Source organism: Hemitrygon akajei, chromosome 13, assembly GCF_048418815.1.
Source record: "Hemitrygon akajei chromosome 13, sHemAka1.3, whole genome shotgun sequence".
Taxonomy (NCBI): domain Eukaryota; kingdom Metazoa; phylum Chordata; class Chondrichthyes; order Myliobatiformes; family Dasyatidae; genus Hemitrygon; species Hemitrygon akajei.
The window spans coordinates 71,439,480-71,457,600 of NC_133136.1; the positions used below are offsets into that span (position 1 = coordinate 71,439,480).

At 39.5% G+C, this 18,121-nt stretch overlaps 1 long non-coding RNA gene across 1 annotated transcript in view; it reads left to right on the forward strand.

The window, feature by feature from the left end:
* The first annotated feature begins 5,959 nt into the window (after positions 1-5,959).
* LOC140737968 (uncharacterized) overlaps positions 5,960-18,121 on the forward strand; it is a 38,799-nt gene continuing 26,637 nt past the window's right edge. The window contains exons 1-2 of the long non-coding RNA XR_012101271.1: positions 5,960-6,055; positions 14,402-14,523. This is a non-coding gene — a long non-coding RNA (uncharacterized lncRNA). The remainder of the gene's footprint in view (positions 6,056-14,401; positions 14,524-18,121) is intronic.

Sequence of the window (18,121 nt, forward strand, 5' to 3'; positions counted from 1 at the left end):
TCAATAAACAATCCACAGGACATGAGCCACAAAATGTCTGAAAGTAAGTCCACATTCACGGAGCCATTTCAGCACTGCAGCCACTCCAGGAGCTCCAAGTCTACAGGCCACAGACGTGGAGCCAGGTTCAGCACTAAAGCAAGTGCTGATGACTGCAGGCCAAAGCTGTGGAGCTAGTTCTGTGCTGAGGCAGGTAAAGCATCACAGAGTAGTGAACTGAACACCTGTTTAGCCTTCGCCCTTGGACTCAATACCTTAATCTCTTTAATCTGACTCAGCACGTAAAGCAGTCAAATGTCGGTTTGTTATCTGCTCTCAGGCCGGGACTCTGCCGCTTCAATCTGGTCTGAACCTTTAGTGCAACCGCAAGTCCACTCCAGCAATGGCTGCTGAGGCAGTGCCTGCATTCTTGAGAGACCATTTTGCCAAATCCTTCAGGTTATCACCAAAACACTAGGTTGTACCTGTTGTGTCTGTGTGTAACTACATATTAATTAAATAAAAGCATGAACGTGGGAGATGGCTTTAACTGGTGTATTCACATTGCAGTGAGAGAATAATAGACATGCGTAGATATCAGTGCATGGACAGACGACAGATCATTACGTAGTGTTAAAGGGGAGAGGTGGTGGTCATTGCTCTAGATCCATACATTACACTTCCTCCCCCTTCAGATTAACGCAACATACAACTGTATATGTACAAAACATTCAATTTCCCTTTTACAAACCCATATTCCAAGTAACCATGCTTTCACAATAGCAATCCATAGTTAACCTCAGTTCTAAAGGTTCAGTCTTTTGGGTGGTGCTCTGGTTATTTCAGAATAGTGTCTCTGGACCTGTGGAATGGCATTGGGTTTGGTAGGTGCCTTCTCTGAGACAACGTTCTCAGTTCCCAGTATCGCGTCACTGAGAGTTATGTGTCTGTCTTGCTGGATGTAATTGTCTTAGCTGTGTTCATCGGTTGAGCATCCAATATCTGGTCCACATGACACTTCTATGTAGAACCTCCACATCCACTTTGCATATCAATGGTCTTATTCTTGTAGCTGTCCTACCAGGTGTCCACTTGTCTTCTCGGTAATCACACGCTAGGACACTCTGGCCAATCTTAAAACTCCTTGCTGCCTCACTTGGCAACTGGCTGAACTGTTTATTCTGTACTAGACCTAGTTTCAGGCGGCCTATGCGAGATCTCAGATTCCTGACCATGAACAACATTGCAAGTGTTTGATTTGCAATCACATGAACAGAGTTCCGATACACAAAAAGGATGTTGTCCACCAGGTTCTGCAGAGAAATATGTTCCCTGCCCATCCCTTTAATGGACTTCTTCAAGATTTGGATAAGCCTTTCAGCCAACCCATTTGTTGCTGGGTGATGAGGAGCTGACTTGAAATGTCTGATGCCATTTTCTGCAGGAACTGTTGGAATTCTTCTGACATATATTGTGGTCTGTTGTCACTCACAATTTTGTTCTGGTAAGCCATTTCTGGTGAAGACAGTCCTCAGGACAGAGACAGTCTTTGCTGAAGTGGCTGACTTCATTGGTATGACCTCCTGCCACTTCAAATGAGGATCCACAGCAATCAGAAACATGGAGTCCTTAAATGGCCCAGCAAATTCAATATGTACTCTTTGCCATGGTGATGATGGCAAATCCCACAGGTGAAAGGATGCCTGTGGGGGTGCATTTTGAAATATTGGCATCACAAATAGCTTTGGGCAAAGACTTTGGTCTGTCTATCTATTCCCTTCTCAAATACCTTCTGATTAGCATTAAGCAGCTGTGACAATCTCTGGTCAGTGCCATCATGCTCTCTATGTGACCTTGTCAGTGACACATTCTGCAGACTTTTTCTTTGAACCAACAGTCATCTGCAGCATAGGAGGATTTGCCACATCAAAAACATTTGTGGCTTTTTTCACCATTCAGGGACATTTTGTGCATTTCGCCTTCTAGTTCCCTTTTTTGTAGCTCTGCTGCATCCTTTGCTGCAGTCTCTAGCAATACTTCAATGGTCATTGCCTGTTCTAAGGTTAGATCTCTTTTGGATAATAGCTTCTTTTGTGTGCTTTGACTTTGCATAGCATATACAAACATGCTCCTTAATGCATCAGAAAGTCCATCTCTAAAGTACCAGTACTGGGAAAGTTTGCAGAGTTCTGCAATATATTCAGAAAGGCTTTCATCTTTTGACTGGTTCCTGTTGTAAAATCTAAATCTACCAAGTATTACCAGTGGTTTAGGGCTCAAGTGATTTTGTCATCAAACATCTTAGTTGCTGTCTTTGCAGGGGTTATTAAGTTGCGTAAGAGACTGTATGATTTTGGGCCCATTAAACTAAGAAGTGTCAGGGCTTTCTTTTGCTCTTCCACCTTGTTCATGTTACAATATAGTTCCATCCTCTAAATATATGACCCCCAGCCTTCTTTACCACTATCAAATCATCAACTTGCCTGAATGAAGCCATCACCACATTGTTTTCACTTTAAATGCAATACATTTTACATTGTTACTCACATGTCCTTTGGCTTTCTCATGCTATTTAACTCTCACTGTATTGTCCCGTAACTGTCAGTGCAGTTTGTGATTTTCTCTTACATTCAGGATCCCATCCTCATCGCCAATTTCTTCTGTCTGTACACAACTACATATCAATTAAATAAAAGATTGCATGTTGGATATAGCTTTAACCCGTGTATTCTCATTGCAATGTGCATGTGTAGACAACAGATCAACATGTAGTGTAAACAGGGAGCTGGTGGTCATTGCTCTAAAAGAAATAGATCCATGCATTACAGAACAGACGGTTCAAAAGCACACTTACTACCGGGAATTTGCAGGCTGCAGTTTGCAGTGATTGTAGTCCTGAAAATTTATTAAAATATATTAGTTCTATATGCAATATATTTTCTGAAACAAACAAAATGAAGGAGATTATAATTTTGTATGCTGTCAAAAATATTTGTTGTGACAAGATCAGATTATGAATCCATTTCAATCAAAGTGATTGTAGTAGATATATCCTGACAGTGTTCTGCTGAAACATTATAGCAGGTAGAAATACAAATCAAGAGTTTCCTAAAGAGCAAAGATGGATTGATTGAATTTAAAAAAAACCCTGTAAATACTGGAAGTGTGGCATGAAAATCCAAAATGAAGAGTTTATCCACTGGTCTGTCAGCAACAGAGTTAAAGGGAAACTGTTAATATTTCATATCAGTGATTCTTCATCAGAATATGCAATGACACTTTAAGTAGTGATCATTTGTCAGAATTAAAACAAGAAAGCAACATATCCAATGCAGAAATGAGCAACTTTTCCCTTATTCTTGCTTTATTCAGGATCTCTTTGTACTAAAACAGCATTCATCTTCCCATCAATCCTGATCAGATTTCCAGTTCCTGCCACTGAAAAGCAGCCCCATAGCATGATGGTGTTCCCTGGCTGATGAACAGTATTAGCTTGATGTCACAGGTACTGCTCAGTGTTGAGGCCAGAAGTTCCACTTTAGTCTCATCTGACCATGAGACCTTCCTCCATGTTTTACAGTATCTTCTAAGTGACACTTTGTGATGTTTTATTGGAAAGGATATGTTTTTTTAGCAGTACATGTTTGTTCATATTTATGTGAACAAAGAGTTGGGGGCCGAATACTTTTTCAAGGCAGTGTATGCTACTGCGACCACTTTCAAGGTTATTTGACACTATTATTCTAAACAATGACTGAATCACTAAGGAGTTATGTCATTGCGACTCTCATTTATAATCCTCAACACATTTCAAGGTTATTAGACAACTAGTGTGGTTTATGGAAATTGACCATAACATTTACTTCTTTGCAGCAGATAAAACATTTGGATGTTGATCCTCTTATGAGGACTGTCAAGAATTCAAACAAAGTGGAAAAATAATCCCAAAGAAATTGCATAACCATTTTCGGAGTGGAACAAGATTTTCTGCTCTGCAGTGAGACTGCCGAAACCCTTCGAGAGATAAGCAGGCTGTAAGCAATTCCAGTGTAATTGTTAAAGTGATAACAGTGTCTCAGTGGATTTAATGTACATGTCTGATAATTTCTTTAAGTTAACATGTTTTTTTTTTAATAGTGCCACTCTCTCCTTTTGTTTTCTGAATGTTACTTTGTTATTTTTCTGCTGTTGGGGTGATGTTGTACTCCTTAACCCTCATTCACTTTCATATCCCGTTTTCAGTGCATTGTATAGCTGTCAGTATTATTGTCAAAAGGGAAAGATAAGCCATCTTTTTCAACTAAGTACATTGAATATAGAGCAGTTTTATAAATACTTGGTCCTAAACTTGCATAGAAACGGTAGAATTTTATGTAAGACAGACAGTATTTGTACTGACAAAGGAGAGTCAGCAATGTTGTTCATTTGGATTTTCAGAAGACCTTTGACAAGTGCCGCACATGAGGCTGCTTAACAAGATAAGAGCCCATGGTATTACAGCAAAGATACTTGAATGGACAGAAGATTGGTTGGCCGGCAGGAGGCAAAGAGTGGGAATAAAGAGGCCTTTTCTGTTTGGCTGCTGGTTTCAAGTGGTGTTCTCTGGGGGCCAGTGTTACAACTGCTACTTTTCACATTATATGTCAATGATTTGGATGAAGGACATGATAGCTTCATTGCCAAGTTTGTGGATGATCTTAAGATTGATGGAGGAGCAGATAGTGTTTAGGAAAGAGTGTGTTTTAAGAAGGATTTAGATTGATTGGACGAAGAAGTAGGAAATGGAATATAGTCTAGGGAAGTGCAAGGCCATCGACTTATGGAATAAAAGTGTGGACTATTTTCCTAAATGGGAAGAAATTTCAAACATCAGAGGTAGAAAAGGGACTTGGGAGTCCTCATGCAAGTGATAAGGGAAGCAAATACAAAGTTAGCATTCATTTTGAGAGGACTAGAATACAAAAATAAGGATGTAAGGCTTTATAAGGCATTGGCCAAATCACACTTAGAGTATTGTGAGCAGCTTTGGACCCTTTATCTAAGAAAAGATTGGTGGTTCATGAGAATGATTCTAGGAATGAAAAGGATCACAATGAGGAGCATTTGATGTTTCTGGGCCTACACTCGCTGGAGTTTAGAAGAATGAGAGGTGATCTCATTGAAGACTATCAAATATTGAAAAGCCTAGATAGAGAGGATCTGAAGAGAATGTTTCCTATAGTTGGGGAGTCTAGGACCAGAGGACACAGCCTCAGAATAAAGGGATTTTCAAGTATTCAAAACATATTTATTATCAATATATATATAAATAATACAACCTTGAGATTTATTTGCTTCCAGGCATTTGCAAAGGAAGGAACCCGAAAGAACCCAATTTAAAAAAAATAAAGACCAATCCCCCAATTCACACAAATAAAGAGAAAGAGAAAAAGAAAAACAAATCATGCAAACAATAGAAACAAATAACAGCATTCTGAACCTTGGATTCAAATCCCTGGAGCAGCACATTCATTTAGAACAGTGATGAGGAAAAATATTTTTAGCCAGTGTTTGGTGAATCTGTGAAATCCATTGCCACAGATGGCTGTGCAGGCCAAGTCATTGAGTATATTTAAGACGGAAGTTCTTGATTGATCAAGGCATGGAAGATTATTGAGAGAGGCAGAAGAGAGGGGTTGAGAAGGATAATAAATTAGCCATGATTGAATAGCAGAGCAGGCTCAATAGGCCAAATGGCTGAATTCTGCTCCCATTTCTTATGGTCTGAAGGTAATTGCTTTGTCTCATGAAACTTCATAATTATATTTGTTTTGGTATGTAATTAGGAACCATAATTTAAAAGTATATAAATTTTAACAATTATTTTCACATTTCCGATAATTGAAATATATAGTGTTTCAGTAATTAAGAAGGTGACGTAGATTGGGTGGCAGCTGCTTTAGCCATGCAATTGTACATCCTAACTTGTACAAAAACATCATGCAGTGTGTGCAGGTGATGAACTGAGGCTTCAGTTGTAAAGGGCATATGGTGACTATCTTAGAAATTATGAGTTTTCCAAAGGGTTAGATGAAAGGTAAGTTTTAATCATTCATATTACATTTATTTTGCCTTTTGAAAGTTTGTAATTTGTTTGGTCTGCAATTATCATCCATAATTAAAAATACAAATATTTTTAACAATTACTGCTTATTCTCAAATGTTTCTAATTGTTGAAAGTGGTGTTGTGTTGCAAAGGGTAGGTGTTGCAGGTAATAATATGATCTTTATTTGGGCATCAGAGAATAATAAGTGAATGGGCCGTTAGGGTTATGGGATTCACTGTCGGGTGAGCAGGAGCAAAGGAGAAGTGATATACAATAGGACTCAGCTGAATAGGTTCCAGCCTGGTATCCTTTAGGTTTTCTGTGGAGCTTCTTAGAATAACCTGTGGTAGTTTCACCAGTAACAGAGCAAAAGGAGAGAATTGCATGGGGAACTAATAGTATTTAATACATTTCTGAAATACTTGTTAGGTATACAAGGGTGATTTGCAGCTAGTCAATGGCAATCAAAATTTCAGTGTTGCACAACCTGAATGGAAATTATCAATATCAATTTCTACTCTTTAAAAATAAATGAAAATTTTAATGCATAGCATATGAACAAAAAGCAAAGAAAAAATCTACAAGTCTAATTTATGGGCAACTTTAAGAAGGTATGGTTTGTCTTTTAACCCTGCCAGTTTCTAAACAAATTAAATACCACAATGAACCTACAGAATTCAAAAATATAATATACTGGCTCAAAAATGTATTTGCTTGAATTTGCTGGAAGAAAATAGGAAAATAAACCATGGCAATTATGATTTTTGCAAGAAAGGAAACCCGCAACAATTTATGATGAAAAAATAAAACAAAGGGTAAGAATCACCATAAATTTTGGTTAAATTCACCCATAGAATTGGAAGCCCAATTACATAATTAAATTCAAAGATTAAACAATTGCTTATTTATACTGAAAACTCATTGTTTGAACTTTTAGTGTGGTAAAGACTTCGTCAATTCACAATATTTTCCCAAGCCTTCACACTTTGAAATGACGTGTAGCAGTTATTCAAATTCTCAATAGGCAACATCTCTGGTGAGAGGAGCCATATTAATATTTATTTTTGTGAGAACTGAAGAAATGTTATGAATTCAATTGTTTTTAAGAAAGTTCAAATACATGGGAATTGAGGAATTAAACAAAATGTAAAATGGAATAGAGAGTAAGAGAGTATAAGAACAATGGTCAATCTATTTTTGTTTCAATCATTGCACTGGAAATGATTCTACTATTGCCATTTGCAACTCCTCTTGACCATTTTTGTTTGTTTGCCCCATGGCTCATCAATTTTTGACTTGGGTTATCACTCACCTTGTCACAGATTGTTATTTTTATTATTTTCTCCCCACCTTCCCTTTTCTATTTCATTTACTAGTTCTGTCAAAAGGTCATAAATATGATAGTTTAACACCATTTCTCTTTCTACCCTGTTGAGATACTCTAGCTTCTTCTGTTGTTTTAAATCTCCTGCATCTGCAGTGTTTTGATTATTAACTCCAGTGTTTGGTACTTGTGCTGCAAAATCCACATCAACCCAAGATCTGTATTAAATAAGTTTAATTACAAAGGCAAGGAAATACTTAGCAATGGTAAAATAACGCATGAAAGAATACAACTGAAATGAAGTAAAGAAATAATAGATTGGCAAAGTACTTTGATCATTATAAATATACAGTAATATGCAGAAGTCTATGGCACAAATATACCTTATAGCTTTTGTGCCTAAGACTTTTGAACAGTGCAGTGTTTGTCAACGTGGAGCGGAGAGCAAGTCTGTAAATCTGGTGGGAGCCAAGAATGTTGGGAATGGTGAGGGTTGAACATCACGGGTGGGGGGGTATGTGGCACAGGTGGCAGAGGAGTGCCAGGGATAGGGAGTGGCACAGGTGCAGACACACCCAGTCCTAAGACACCAGGCAAGGTCATTTGATTACAATCAATTGTTTATTAAACATTGCAGATTGACTTTCTGGTGCTTCCTGCTCCCTCCTCTTTCCCTTCCCCTTTTCCCAACCAATGATTTCCTCCTCCCTGCACCTACCCACTCTTGGTCTACAATAGAATCTCATATCAGACATCAGTTACATATGTCATTAAATCTGTCTTTTTTCAGAAGCAGTACAGTGCAATACATAAAATTATTATGTTCGCTATATGCCATGTCCTATGACGTGGGCACTCATGGCCTTTCCATGACCATGATTGTTCTTGACAATTTTTTCGACAGAAGTGGTTTGCCATTGCTTTCTTCTGGACAGTAACTTTACAAGCTGGGTGACTCCAACCATTACCAACATTCTTCAGATATTGTCTGCCTGGTGTCAGTGGTTGCATAACCAGGATGAGTGATATGTACCAGTTGCTCGTACAGCCACCCAAGCTTTATATATGTGCCTAAGACTTCTGCACAGCACTGTAGCTATAACTATGTAAGTCAGTGTATGGCTGGCAAGCTGAAATAGATTGACAACAACAGAGATAAGGATAATCACATTTGATTTCTTGTGACTTGCTACAAAATAAATAGCTTTTGTGAGTGTGGAGCAACTGCTTAAGTCTCATGAATTAAAAGAATCAACATGATGTGGGAGGTTATTTTATTGTACTGTGATCCATTTGTCAAACAGAAACAACATGGAACTATTGCTGCTGTAATTAAGGAATATTTAGATTTACTTTTTCAATGATGTGCAAATTGCTGCTCAATTCTGTTCGTACAATTAAAGGAAAGGTTCCATATGCCCAATTAATGATGGTGTCCAGTTATTACAGTGTGTAACAGATTTATTTAGAACTGAATGGTAACTTCAGGAAATAAGTCAATGTAGTTCCTGGTGCAGGATGCCCCAACACCAACCCACCCAATGGTAAATTCTGTTGTATGCTGAGAAATCTGATACGTGGAATCCAATTTCAATTGGCTTGTTAACATACACTCAGAATGTGATGAAGATGAGTATTGGAGTAGGGTAGGTTGAGTCGTGTTCCAACAATAACCTTACACTCAGCAATAGAAAGAACAAGGAATTGATTGTGGACTTCAAGAAGGGAAATCAGAAGGATACACACCAGTCCTCATTGAGGGGTCAACAGAGGAAAGGGGGAACAACTTCAAGTTGATGGGTGTTAACACCAATCCTAGGCCCTACTTATTGAAACGATCATGAAGAAAGCACACCAGCAGCTCTACTCCATTAGAAGTTTGAGGAAATTTTGTATGTCACTAAAGACTTGCAAATTTCTACAGCTGTACAATGGACAGCATTCTGCCCGAGAGGCTTCAGTGCGGAGGATCTGCAAGAGCTGCAGAGGGTTGTTGACTCGGCCTGCTTCATTACAAGCACAACTCTATCCAGCATCGAGGGCATCTTCAAAAAGCAATGCCTCAATAAAGCGGCATCCATTGAGTCACACACTCGGTGTTTTAGGAACAGCTTCTTCCCTCTGCCTTCAGGTTTCTGAATGGTCCATGAACTTATGAACATTGCTTCACTATTCCTGTTTTACACTATTCATATATTTTTTAGTGTAACTTATCGTAATTTTTTGTCTTGCACTATACTGCTGCCACAAAACAACAAATTTCTCAACACATGTCAGTGATAATAAACCTGATTCTGATATATTAAATAACTATTTCCACTTATAATTTAGCTTCTAGCTTTTATTTAATACAATTGCAAGTATTTTCAATCCTACAATGATGGAATTTCAAAAGTGCCATGGCAGAAGTAAAAACTTTTAAAAGAAGTTTAAAGATTGATAGGGTTATTAAGAAAGCCTATGGTGTTAGCCTTCATTAGTCAAGGGATTGAGCACAGGAGCTGCAATGTAATAATGACGGCTCTATAAAAGCCCAGTTAGATCTCACTTGGAATATTGTTTTCTGTTCTGGTCACATCATCATCGGAAGGATGTGGAAGCTTTAGAGAGGGCACAGAGGTGATTTACACAGATGCTGCCTGGATTAGAGAGCCTGTCTTATGAGGAAAGGTTGAGCAAGCTTTGTTTTTTCTCTCCAGTGAAGGAGGATGAGAGGTTATAGAGTCATACAAGCCAACAGCACAGAAATAAGCCCTTCAGCGCACCTAGTCTATACCAAACTATTAATCTGCCTAGGCCCTTCGACCTGCAATGGACCACACCCTCCACACCCCTCTCATCTATATACCTATCCAAATTTCTCTTAAATGTTGAAAAATGACCCTGCATCCACACTTCTGCTGGCAGCTCTTTCACACTCTCACCACTCTTAGAGTGCAGAAGTTACCCTTTATGCTCTCCTCTGATACTTCACATTTCACCCATGACCTAGTCTCACCCATGACCTAGTCTCACCCAACCTCAGTGGAAAAAACCTGCTTACATTTACCCTATCTATACCCTTCTTAATTTTGTACATGTCTATCAAATCTCCCCTCAGTCTTCTACATTCTAGGGAAAAAAGTCCTAACCTATTCAACTCAGGTCCTTGAGTCCTGGCAACATCTTTGAAAAATTTCTCTGCACTTTTCCAATCTTAATTAATTCTTTCCTGTAGGTAAGTGAGCAAAATTGTGCACAATACACCAAATTAGGCCTCACCTGTATCGTAAACAATTTCAACATAACATCCCAACTCCTGTACTCATTACATTGATTTATGAAGGTCCTATCTACCTGTAACACCACTTTCAAGGAGTTATGGATCAAGATTCCCAGATCCTTCTGTTCTACTGCACTCCTTAGTGCCCTACTTCTCACCATGTAAGATCCACCATGGTTGTTCCTCCCAAAGTAAAATAACTCACAGGTTCACATTAAATTACATCTGCCATTTTTCCAGCTGGTCCAGATCCTGTTGTAGGCTTTGAAAATCCTTCCACACTGCCCACTACTCTCCCAATCTTGGTGCGTTACACTACTATTCATAGCCTCCAGTCAGAGAGACAACCATATACAACCACTCTTTGGCTTCTTCCTCAAAGCCAATGTCTAATGTCTACCTCTCCTTGAGTCCTAGCGACTGAACATCTTTGGACAACCCATGTGGGATCTTGTCAAAGGCCTTGATGAAATCCATGTAGACAACATCCAGCGCCTTGCCTTCATCAATGTTCCTGGTAACTTCTTCAAAAACTCTATAAGGTTGGTTGGACATGACTTACCACGAGCAAAACCATGTTGACTATCTCTAATCAGTCTCTGCCTATCCAAAAACTTATATATCCAGTCCCTTAGGATACCTTCCAATAACTTTCCCACTACTGATGTCAGACTGAATGATCTATAAATTCCTGGCTTATTCTCGGTGCCTTTCATAAACAATAAAGCAGCATTACCTATCCTCTAATCCTCCGGCACCTCACCTGTGGCTAAGGATGTTTTAAATATCTTTGCTAGGCCCCCTGCAATTTCTGCACCAACTTCTCACAGCTTCTGAGGGAACATCTTGCCAGGTCCTGGGGATTTATCCACTCTAATTTGCCTTGTCAGCAAACCCATCCTCCTCTGTAATCTATATAGGGTCTATAACCTCAATACCACATTGCATTATATCTATAGAATCTTGTTTCTGTCTCCTGAGTAAATAGAGATGCAAAAGTTAAATTACAATCTCCCCCATCTCTTTCAGCTCCACGTAGAGATTACCGTTCTGATCTTCTGGAGAACCAATTTTGTCCCTTCCTATCCTTTTGCTCTTAATATATCTGTAGAAATCCTTAGGATTCTCCTTCACCATGCCTGCTAGAGCAATTTCATGTCTCCTTTTAGCCCTCATGCTCTCCTTTAGTGTTCTCTAGCATTTCTTATACTCCTCAAGTCCTCATTTGTTCCTGTCTGCCTATACCTGTATGCAGCTCTTTCTTTTTCTTAACCAAGACCTCAATATATTTTAAAAAAAACAAGGTTCCACAAACCTGTTGGCCTTGCCTTTTAGTTTGACAAGAACATACAAACTCTGTACTCTTGAAATTTCACTTTTGAAGGCTCTAAAACAGCCTGTCCCGATCCACATTTGCCAGATCCTTTACAATATCATCAAAATTGACATTCTCAACCTGAGGACCACATCTATATTTTTCCTGATTACTTTGAAACTATTGGCATTATGATCACTAGAAGCAAAGTGTTCCCCTACACAAACTGCTGTTACCTGCCCTGTCTCATTCCCTAAAAGAAGATCTTGTATCACACTCTCTTTAATTGGGACTTCCATGTACCATTTAAGGAAACTTTCCTGACAACATTTGACAGACCCTTTCTCATCCAGCTCTTTTACAGTGTAAAAGTCCCAATCAAAGTTAAAATCACCAATTATCACATCCTTAAGTATTTTGCAACCGTATGCAACCTGCCTATAAAGGTACTCCTGTAAGTCCCATGGCGGTCTATAATATAATACTATTAATGTTGTCATACCTTTCTTATTCCACAGCTCTACCCATAAGTCCTCACTAGATGAGCTCTCCGGTCTAGCCTGACTGAGCACTGCCGTGATATTTTCCCTAACTGGTAATGCCAGCAACCCCACTGATGCACCATCAATAACTCTTGGAGATGTGAGGCGAGATAGGCTTTTATTAGCTGGAAGAGAGCAGTCAGCAGCAAGAGACCATCGCACAACATCCTGGAGACTGAGGGAGGAGCAGTGCCTCCAATCGCCTTTATACAGGGGTCTGTGGGAGGAGCCACAGGAGCAGTCAGCAAGGGGGGTGTGTCCAGACAGGTATATGTAGTTCACCACACCCACCCCCACCAATCTGTCATTCTTTTTCACACTTAAAACAAGGCAACCCCGGAACATTGGGCTACCAGTCCTGCCTCTCCTGCAACCAAGTCTCACTAATGGGTACAATGTCATGGTTCCACATGCTGATGCATTCCCTAAGTGCATCCGCCTGTCCTACAATACTCTTTGCATTTGAAATTCACGCAGCTCAGAATGCCATTCCCACCATGCTCAACTTTTTGATTCCTGACTTTGTAAGTAAGTTTAACAACATCTTTCTCCACAATCACTCCACACTCTATTCTAAAGCTCTGGTTCCCATTCCGCTGCAGCTCTAGTTTGTACCAACATCCCCCCACTCCGTACAGCACTTGCAAACCTTCTTGCTAGGATATTAGTCCCTCGCTAATTCAGATGCAAATTACCACTCCTGTGCAAGTCCCACTTTCCCTGGAAGATGGCCTAATGATCCAAAAATCTGAAGCTCTCCCTGCTGCACCAACTCCTTGGACACATGTTAAACTGTATGGTCTTCCTGTTTCTGGTCTCGCGAGCACATGTCATGGGTAGCAATCCCAAGATCACAACTCCGGTGGTACTGATACTTAACTTAGAACCTAACTCTCTGAATTTGCTATACAGGATCTGATCATCCATCTTACCCATGTCATTGATACCAATGTGAACCATGACCTATGGCAGCTCACCCTCCCACTTAAGAACACTGTGGACTCGATCTGAGATGGTCCTGACCTGGCACCTGGGAGGCAACAAGCCTTCTGGGAATCTCGGCCTCATCCACACAACCTTCTTTCTGTTCCCGTAACCAATGAATCCCCGATTACTACAGCTCACCTCTTCTACCCCCCCCCCCCTTTCCCTTCTGAATCAGAAAGCCAGACTCATTGTCAGAGACCTGCTTGCTGTATCAGAATCAGATTCAATATCACCGTCATATATCTTGAAAATTGTTGACTTGCAGCAACAATACAATGCAATACATAATAAAGGAGAACAAATCTGTGAATTAGATTAGGTACATATATATAAAAAAAAGTTGAATCATATGAGTAGTACAAAAATGGAAATAAATAAAAACAGTAAGGTAGTGTTATGGGTTCAATGTCCATTCAGAAATTGAATGGCAGAGGGGAAGAAGCTGTCCGGGAAATTGCTGATTATGTGCCTTCACACTCCAGTACCTCTTTCTTGATTGTACCAATAAGAACAAGGCATGACCTGGGTGATTGAGGTCCTTAATGATGGATGCCACATTTTTAAGGCATCACTAACATGAAGCTGTGCTAAATACTACGGAGGTTAGTGCTCACTGGTCCATTTAAGCTTCTGGTCAGTTTTGTCCTCATGGTTTGGATTGTAGGACCATTAGTATCACTTGAAAGCCAAGAGATAGTCTTTGGGCTTTCTTGTGTTGTTATATAACTTAAATGTTATGTGCCATAAGAACACAAGAACAGGCCATTAAACATTTCATATCTGAGACCATGGCTGATCTTTGATCATGTTAAATCACCTCCATTAAGTCCAAATGCTGCTTTATCTTTAGAGTGACTTCACTGAGTAACGTGATTAAAACAAAATATTATATTTATTTATTTACAGATATAGCACAGGGAGACCCTTCCAGGATTGAATGGCTTGTCATATGAAGAGTGTTTGATGGGTCTTGGCCTGTATTCACTGGAATTCAGAAGAATGAGGAGTGTCCTCTTTGAAAAGTAAAGGTAAAGAGGGATGAGGAGAAATTTCTCTAGCTAGAGAGTGGTGAATCTGTGGAATTCTTTGCCATAGGCAGCTGTGGAGACCAAGTGTTTATGTATATTTAAGGGAGAAGTTGATAGATTATTGATTAGACATGGCATGAAGGGATATGGGGAGAAGGCAGAAGACTGGGGCTGAGAGGAAAATTGGATCATCTATGATGAAATGGCAGAGCAGACTTGATGTACCAAATCCCCAAATTCTGCTCCTATACCTTATGGTCTTACAGTCTCGTGGTCTTCCAGCCTTTTGTGCCGTGCCTGCCCAACATCCCCCAGTTCAACCCTAATTTAATCATGGGACAATTTACAATGATCAGCTAACCTTCCAACCAATATGCCCTTGGACTGTGGGAGGAAACTGGAGCACCCGAAGGAAATGGGATTATAAGTCCCAATTCGAAGTTATGTTGTAATTTGTTATGTGTTTTTAAATCAAAAATTCTAATCTGTGTAATTTAGGAAGTTTGTTTTTATTATCTTGTTTGGTTTAAAACAACCATTATGATTTTTTATGGCACGTTAGCTTTTACTTATTGATTTTTTGATTGCTATGCCATGCTTTATTGAATTTAGGGAATGCCATGCTTAATTTAGGGAATGTCCATATACACCATCTTGCATCGAGCCTCGATTAGACTCTTGAGCCCAGAAACCGAGTAGCTGAGCAGTTAAAGGCGAAAAGCTGATCTCAATGGCATTATTTACAACATTGTTCATCCTAAGGAATCTCAATTGGCGAGTTTAGATTTGTCATTATTCTTGTCAAGTATATACAAAACCAATTTTATTGAGAAGCTAATTTTAGTAGAACCACAACGTCCTATTGTTGAAGAAGTTTGTGTGAATTTCTGTCAGGTTCATAGACGTAAAAGGTTTAGATATGGGTAAATCAGGAAGAACCTTGGTGGGCACGAACAACTTGGGCTGAAGAAGCTTCCATGCTGTATAACTTGATCTCTATCACATTTTCAATAAACTAAGAAAGTTGCAAGTAAGCATCCATGATATCTAACATATCATATTTAAACGTAGTTAATTCCATTTTTCTAGTCTGGCATTCCACCTGCATAGCTAGCACACTTAAAAAAATCTGTCATTTGGGATGTTACAAAAGGCTAGTGAGGCTACACTTGAAGTATAGTATGCAGCCTCGGTTACCTCGTTAGAGGAAAATATGACTAAGTCACCTGATTGAGAGCTTGAGCTATCAGGTGAGATTGGATATGGTGCTTCAGATTTCCCAGGAACAATGGAGGCTGAGAAATAACATCATAGAAGTATATAACATTGAGAGACATGAATAGGGTAGGGAGTTAGAGTGTGTTTCCCATGATAGGGATGTCTAATATGAGAAGATGTAAATTTAAGGTGCTGGAAAGGAGATTTGAAGGATAGGAGAGATTTTTTTTTTACAAATGTACTAGTATCTAGAATGAGTTGTCAGAGAACACAGGAACAGTAATACTGTAAGTATTTAAATCTGTAAAGTACAGGGGGCTATGGAATTAATGCAAGCAAGTGGAATTAGTATGGATTGCAAGATGGTTGGCAGAGGCACAGTTAGCCAAGAGCCTTTTTTTTGAAGATGTACAACACAGTCTCTTAGAGTGCAATTTAGTAATAAGCGTTTCATTAGGAGTGGCCAGGCCATTGGTATGGAAGCATAAAGGGAACAGTAGGGGAGCATCAGCAATGAAGCTTGTCAGATGGGGAGGGACTAACAACAAAAGATCAGCCAGCCTGGTAAAGGAACAGCCTTGGCATCATCTGGCCCCAACCAGGATCAGAGCTGAGGGAGTGTCCTGGCCATCTCTTGATAAATTAGTATATTTTCAATCATTGGCACCATTCCATTCTGGTGTGTGCCAAATCACGACTATTGATTTGTACCAGAAATGTTGTGTTCATGGGGCAACTTGCTGAAACTGTAGCTTGTATTACTCCCTATACTTGTGGCTTCTGGCCTTTTGAGATTTTAGGGGTTGTGACAAAAGTTTAATTGCTCTTTTGAATAAATACTAGAGGAAGCTTGGATTTCTGCAGACGACTTTGATTCTTTTACATCCTGTAGGAAAGGAATACGTAGAAACTAAAACGCTGGTTCATGGAAGAAGCTTAGATTGTAGAATGACAATAGATTTTGTCCATATGTATACATAACCATTCATCAAGATTTAGAAAAAAGGAGTCTTGTTCAATTTACTGTGACTTCCAGCCCATGAAAGGCATTTCATAAAGTGCCACATATGAGGCTGCTTAACAAGATAAAATCCTATGATGTTACAGAAAACATACTGACATGGATAGAGGAATGGCTGACAGCCTGAAGGCAGTGAGTGTGAGTAAAGGGGCCTTTTCTGGTTGGTTGCCAGAGACTAGTGATGTTCCTCAGTGGTCAGTATTGGGACCACTATTTTTCATGTTGTTTGCCAATGATTTGGATAATGGAATTGATAGATTTGCGGCAAAAAAGAAAGATGGGTGGGTAGGTATTACGGAGGAAGCAATGCAATTGCAGCAGGACCTAGACAAACTGGAAGAATGGGCAAAAATAGTGGCAGATGGAATACAGTGTTGGGAAATGTATGATAATGCATTTTGGTAAAAGGAACAATAGTGCAGACTATTATCTAAATGGGGAGAAGGTTCAAACATCAGAGGTGCAGAGGGACTTAGAAGTCCTCATCTAAGGCTCCTAGATGGTTAATTTACAGGTTGAGTCTGTGGTAAAGAAGGCAAATACAATGTTGGCATTTAGTTCAAGGGAAATATAATATAAAAACAAGGAAATAATGCTAAGGCTTTGGAAGACATTAGACTTGGAGTATTGTCAACAGCTTTGTACCCCATATATCAGAAAGGATGTGCTGTCATTGGAGAAAGTCTAGAGGAGGTTCACAAGGATGATTCTGGAAATGAAGGTGTTAACATATGAAGAGTGTTTGGCAGCTGTGGGCCTGTACACTGGAATTTAGAAGAATGAAGGGAATCTCATTGAAACCTACCAAATGTTGAAAGGACTAGATAAGGTGGATGTGGAGAGAATGCTTCCTCTGGTGGGATATCCAGAACTAGAGGGCACATCCTCAAAATTGAGGGGCGTCATTTTAGCACGGAAGTAAGGAGTCTTTTTTTTAGCCAGGGAGTAGTGAATCTGTGGAATGCTCTGGCACAGACAGTGGTGGAGGCCAAGTCCATGGGTGTATTTATGGTGTAAGCTGATAGTATCCTGATCAATCAGGGCATCAAAGGATATGGTGAGAAGGCAGGTGTATGGGATTGAGATGGATCCAGAATCAGCCATATTGGAATGGCGGAGCAGACTCGATGAGCTGAATGGCCTAATACTGCTCCTCTGTCTTATGGTCTAAAACACTAGATATTTGCTGACAATTCACTGCATACTTCTGCCAGGAAAACAATACTCAAGCATCATATTAATCAGTGTACAGATGATGATTGAAGCTTTCCTTATGAGTGACTGAAGTGTTGGGAATGTCCTTTATTATTCCTCAAAGGAATAATTTACAGCTCAGAAAGGAAGGAGGGAAAAGAGGAG